The sequence below is a fragment of the Colletes latitarsis genome, unplaced genomic scaffold (genome assembly GCF_051014445.1).
Source record: "Colletes latitarsis isolate SP2378_abdomen unplaced genomic scaffold, iyColLati1 scaffold0007, whole genome shotgun sequence".
Classification (NCBI taxonomy): domain Eukaryota; kingdom Metazoa; phylum Arthropoda; class Insecta; order Hymenoptera; family Colletidae; genus Colletes; species Colletes latitarsis.
Genome location: NW_027488367.1, coordinates 10,825,509 through 10,832,348, shown reverse-complemented (window position 1 = coordinate 10,832,348; position 6,840 = coordinate 10,825,509).

Below are 6,840 nucleotides of genomic sequence, written 5' to 3'. Positions count from 1 at the left end.
TGGTACCACTTTACTATGTGATCCAATCCAGAAATAGCCCAGCATCTAGCCATGAAGTATGAGAAATATCGCGAAAGTATGAGCATGATGAGGGCAAATCCTAGACCTAACCCAGACCTAACATGCGCTATCCTCTAAAATATTTATCAAGACTAGGTTTAATTGAATGTTTCAGTGTGGTACCACATTACTACGTGACCCAAACCAGAAAAAACCCAGGATCTGTTCAACAAGTATGTGAAAAACGCGAAAGTATGAGCCTGATGAGGGCAAATCCCAGACCTATCCCAGTCCTAACTTGCGTTATCCTCTAAAATATTGATCGAAACCAGGTTTAGTCGACTGTTTCAGTGTGGTACCACATTACTACGTGATCCAAACCAGAAAAAACCCAGGATCCGTTCAACAAGTATGTGAAGAATGCGAAAATATGAGTCTGATGAGTGAAAATCCCAGACCTGACCTAGACCTAACATGCGTTATCCTCTAAAATATTGATCCAAACCAGGTTTAATGGACTGTTTCAGTGTGGTACCACACTACTACGTGATCCACACCAGAAAAAACCCAGGATCTGTTCAACAAGTATGTGAAAAACGCGAAAGTATGAGCCTGATGAGGGCAAATCCCAGACCTATCCCAGACCTAACTTGCGTTGTCCTCTAAGATATTGATGGAAACCAGGTTTAATTGACTGTTTCAGTGTTGTACTTCAATACTACGTGATGCGATCCAGGAAAAGCCCAGGATCTAGCCACCAAGTATGAGAAATATGCGAAAGAATGAGCCTGATGAGAGCAAATCCCAGACCTAACCTAGACCTAACATGAATTATTCTCTAAAATATTGATCGAAACCAGGTTTAATTGACTGTTTCAGTGTTGTACTTCATTACTACGTGATGCAATCCATAAAAAGCCCAGGATCTAGCCATCAAGTATGAGAAATATGCGAAAGTATGAGCCTGATGAGGGCAAATCCTAGACCTAACCCAGACCTAACATGCGTTATCCTCTAAAATATTTATCAAGACCAGGTTTAATTGAATATTTCAGTGTGGTACCACATTACTACGTGACCCAAACCAGAAAAAACCCAGGATCTGTTCAACAAGTATGGTAAAAACGCGAAAGTATGGGCCTGATGAGGGCAAATCCCAGACCTATCCCAGACGTAACTTGCGTTATCCTCTAAAATATTGATCGAAACCAGGTTTAATAGACTGTTTCAGCGTGGTACCACATTACTACGTGATACAATCCAGAAACAGCCCAGGATCTAGCCATGAAGTATGAGCAATATGCGAAAGTATGAGGCTGATGAGGGCAAATCCTAGACCTAACCCAGACCTAACATGCGTTATCCTCTAACATATTTATCAAGACCAGGTTTAATTGATTATTTCAGTGTGGTGCCACATTACTACGTGATACAATCCAGAAGCAGCCCAGGATCTAGCCTTGAGGTATGAGAAATATGCGAAAGTATGAGCCTGATGAGGGCAAATCCTAGAACTATCCCAGACCTAACTTGCGTTATCCTCTAAAATATTGATCGAAACCAGGTTTAATTGACTGTTTCAGCGTGGTACCACATTACTACGTGATCCAAACCGGAAAAAACCCAGGATCCGTTCAACAAGTATGTGAAGAATGCGAAAGTATGAGGCTGATGAGTGAAAATCCCAGGCCTAAACTAGACCTAACATGAATCATTCTCTAAAATATTGATCGAAACCAGGTTTAATAGACTGTTTCAGCGTGGTACCACATTACTACGTGATACAATCCAGAAACAGCCCAGGATCTAGCCATGAAGTATGAGCAATATGCGAAAGTATGAGGCTGATGAGGGCAAATCCTAGACCTAACCCAGACCTAACATGCGTTATCCTCTAACATATTTATCAAGACCAGGTTTAATTGATTATTTCAGTGTGGTGCCACATTACTACGTGATACAATCCAGAAACAGCCCAGGATCTAGCCATGAGGTATGAGAAATATGCGAAAGAATGAGCCTGATGAGGGCAAATCCTAGACCTATCCCAGACCTAACTTGCGTTATCCTCTAAAATATTGATCGAAACCAGGTTTAATTGACTGTTTCAGCGTGGTACCACATTACTACGTGATACAATCCAGAAACAGCCCAGGGTCTAGCCATGAAGTATGAGCAATATGCGAAAGTATGAGCCTGATGAGGGCAAATCCTAGACCTAACGCAGACCTAACATGCGTTATCCTCTAAAATATTTATCAAGACCAGGTTTAATTGATTGTTTCAGTGTGGTCCCACATTACTACGTGATCCAAAACAGAAAAAACCCAGGATCTGTTCTACATGTATGAGAAATATGCGAAAGAATGAGCCTGATGAGAGTAAATCCCAGACCTAACCTAGACCTAACATGAATTATTCTCTAAAATATTGATCGAAACCAGGTTTAATTGGCTGTTTCAGTGTGGTCCCACATTACTACGTGATCCAAACCAGAAAATAACCCAGGATCTGTTCAACGAGTATGTGAAGGGTGCGAAAGTATGAGTCTGATGAGGTCAAATCCCAGGCCTAACCTAGATCTAACATGCGTTATCCTCTAAAATATTGATCCAAACCAGGTTTAATGGACTTTTTCAGTGTGGTACCACATCACTACGTGATCCAAACCAGAAAAATACCCAGGATCCGTTCAACAAGTATGTGAAGAATGCGAAAGTATGAGTCTGATGAGTGAAAATCCCAGGGCTAACCTAGACCTAACATGCGTTATCCTCAAAAATATTGATCGAAACCTGGTTTAATCGACTGTTTCAGTGTGGTACCATATTACTATGTGATCCAAACCAGAAAATAACCCAGGATCTGTTCAACGAGTATGTGAAGGGTGCGAAAGTATGAGTCCGACGAGGTCAAATCCCAGACCTATCCCAGACCTAACTTGCGTTATCCTCTAAAACATTTATCAAGACCAGGTTTAATTGAATGCTTCAGTGTGGTACCACATTACTACGTGATCCAAACCACAAGAAACCCAGGATCCGTTCAACAAGTATGTGACGAATGCGAAAGTATGTGTCAGATGGGGGCAAATCCCAGGCCTAACCTAGATCTAACATGCGTTATCCTCTAAAATATTGATCCAAACCAGGTTTAATGGACTTTTTCAGTGTGGTACCACATCACTACGTGATCCAAACCTGAAAAATACCCAGGATCCGTTCAACAAGTATGTGAAGAATGCGAAAGTATGAGTCTGATGAGTGAAAATCCCAGGGCTAACCTAGATCTAACATGCGTTATCCTCTAAAATATTGATCCAAACCAGGTTTAATGGACTTTTTCAGTGTGGTACCACATCACTACGTGATCCAAACCAGAAAAAACCCAGGATCCGTTCAACAAGTATGTGAAGAATGCGAAAGTATGAGTCTGATGAGTGAAAATCCCAGGGCTAACCTAGACCTAGCTTGCGTTATCCTCTAAAATATTGATCGAAACCAGGTTTAATTGACTGTTTCAGCGTGGTACCACATTACTACGTGATACAATCCAGAAACAGCCCAGGATCTAGCCATGAAGTGTGTGAAATATGCGAAAGAATGAGCGTGATGAGAGCAAATCCCAGATCTAACCTAGACCTAACAGGCGTTATCCTCTAAAATATTAATCCAGGCCAGACTTAATCGACTGTTTCAGTGTGGTACCACATTACTACGTGATCGAATCCAGAAAAAACCCAGGATATGGCCAAGAAGTGTGCGAAATATGCGAAAGTATGAGCCTGATGAGAGCAAATCCTAGACCTAACCTAGACCTAACATGCGTTATCCTCTAAAATATTGATCGTGGCCAGGTTTAATTGACTGTTTCTGTGTGGTACCACAATACTACGTGATTCAAACATGAAGAAGACCAGGATCTGGCCAACAAAATGAGATATATGCGATTGTATGAGTCTGATGACGGCAAATCCCAGACCTAACCCAAACCTAGCATGCGTTATCCGATAAAATATTGATCGTGGCCAGATTTAATTGACTGTTACAGTGTGGTACCACGTTACTACGTGATCCATATCATACAAAGCCCAGGATCTGGCCAACAAGTACACGATAAATGCGAAAGTATGAGCCTGATGATGGCAAATAACAGACCTAACCCAGGCCTAGCATGCGTTATGCTCTAAGATATTGATCGTGGCCAGGTTTATTTGACTGTTCCTGTGGGTCCCACAATACTACGTGATTCAAACATGAAGAAGACCAGGATCTGGCCAACAAAATTCGAAGTATGCGATTGTATGAGTCTGATGAGGGCAAATCCCAGACCTAACCCAGACCTAGCATGCGTTATCCTCTAAAATATTGATCGTGGCCAGGTTTAATTGACTGTTTCTGTGTGGTACCACAATACTACGTGATTCAAACATGAAGGAGGCCAGTATCTGGCCATCAAAATGCGATATATGCGATTGTATGAGTCTGATGAGGGCAAATCCCAGACCTAACCCAGACCTAGCATGCGTTATCCTCTAAAATATTGATCGTGGCCAGGTTTAATTGACTGTTTCAGTGTGGTACCACAATACTACGTGATTCAAACATGAAGGAGGCCAGTATCTGGCCATCAAAATGCGATATATGCGATTGTATGAGTCTGATGAGGGCAAATCCCAGACCTAACCCAGACCTAGCATGTGTTATCCTCTAAAATATTGATCGTGGCCAGGTTTAATTGACTGTTTCTGTGTGGTACCACAATACTACGTGATTCAAGCATGAAGAAGGCCAGGATCTGGCCAACAAAATGCAATATATGCGATTGTATGAGTCTGATGTGGGCAAATCCCAGACCTAACCCAGACCTAGCATGCGTTATCCTCTATAATATTGATCGAAACCAGGCTTAATCGACTGTTTCGGTGTGGTACCACATTACTACGTGATCCAAACCAGATAAAACCCGGGATCTGTTCAACAAGTATGTGAAGAATGCGAAAGTATTAGTCTGATGAGGGCAAATCGCAGAGCTAACCCAGACCTAACATCCGTTATCCTCAAAAATATTGGTCGAGACCGGGTTTAATCGACTGTTCCAGTGTAGTACCACATTACTACCTGATCCAAACCAGAAAAAGCCCAGGGTCTGACCAACAAGTGTGCGAAATATGCGAAAGTATGTGCCTGGTGACAGCAAATCCCAGATCTATCCTAGACCTAACAGGCGTTATCCTCTAAAATATTAATCCAGACCAGGCTTAATCCACTGTTTCAGTGTGGTACCACATTACTACGTGATCCAAACCAGAAAAAACCCAGGATCTGTTCAACAAGTATGTGAAGAATGCGAAAGTAAGAGTCTGATGAGGGCAAGTCCCAGACCTAACGCAGACCTAACATGCGTTATTCTCTAAAATACAGATCGAAACCAGGCTTAATGGACTGTTTCGGTGTGGTACCACATTACTACGTGATCCAAACCAGATAAAACCCGGAATCTGTTCAACAAGTATGTGAAGAATGCGAAAGTATTAGTCTGATGAGGGCAAATCGCAGAGCTAACCCAGACCTAGCATGCGTTATCCTCTAAAATATTGATCGAAACCGGGTTTAATCGACTGTTCCAGTGTGGTACCACATTACTACCTGATCCAAACCAGAAAAAACCCAGGATCTGGCCAACAAGTATGTGAAGAATGCGAAAGTAAGAGTCTGATGAGGGCAAGTCCCAGACCTAACGCAGACCTAACATGCGTTATTCTCTAAAATACAGATCGAGACAAGGCTTAATCGACTGTTTCAGTGTGGTACCAGATTACTACGTGATCCAAACCAGAAAAAACCCAGGATCTGTTCAACAAGTATGTGAAGAATGCGAAAGTAAGAGTCTGATGAGGGCAAGTCCCAGACCTAACGCAGACCTAACATGCGTTATTCTCTAAAATACAGATCGAGACCAGGCTTAATCGACTGTTTCAGTGTGGTACCAGATTACTACGTGATCCAAACCAGAAAAAACCCAGGATCTGTTCAACAAGTATGTGAAGAATGTGAAAGTATGAGTCTGATGAGGGCAAGTCCCATACCTAACCCAGACCTAGCATGTGTTATCCTCTAAAATATTGATCGTGGCCAGGTTTAATTGATTGTTTCCGTGTGGTACCACATTACTACGTGATTCAAACCAGAAGAAGACCAGGATCTCGCCAACAAAATGCGAAATATGCGATTGTATGAGTCTGATGAGAGCAAATCCCAGACCTAACCCAGATCTAGCATGCGTTATCCTCTAAAATATTGATCGTGGACAGGTTTAATTGACTGTTTCTGTGTGGTACCACATTACTACGTGATTCAAACCAGAAGAAGACCAGGATCTGGCCAACAAGAATGTGAAATATGCGATTGTGTGAGCCAAATGAGGGCAAATCCCAGACCTAACCCAGACCTAGCATGCGTTATCCTGTAAACTATTGATCGAAACCGGGTTTAATCGACTGTTCCAGTGTGGTACCGCATTACTACCTGATCCAAACCAGAAAAAACCCAGGATCTGGCCAAGAAGTATGTGAAGAATGCGAAAGTATGAGTCTGATGAGGGCAAGTCCCAGACCTAACGCAGACCTATCATGCGTTATCCTCTAAAATACAGATCGAGACCAGGCTTAATCGACTGTTTCAGTGTGGTACCAGATCACTACGTCATCCAAACCAGAAAAAACCCAGGATCTGTTCAACAAGTATGTGAAGAATGCGAAAGTATGAGTCTGATGAGGGCAAATCCCAGACCTAACCCAGACCTAGCATACCGTTATCCTCTAAAATATTGATCGTGGCC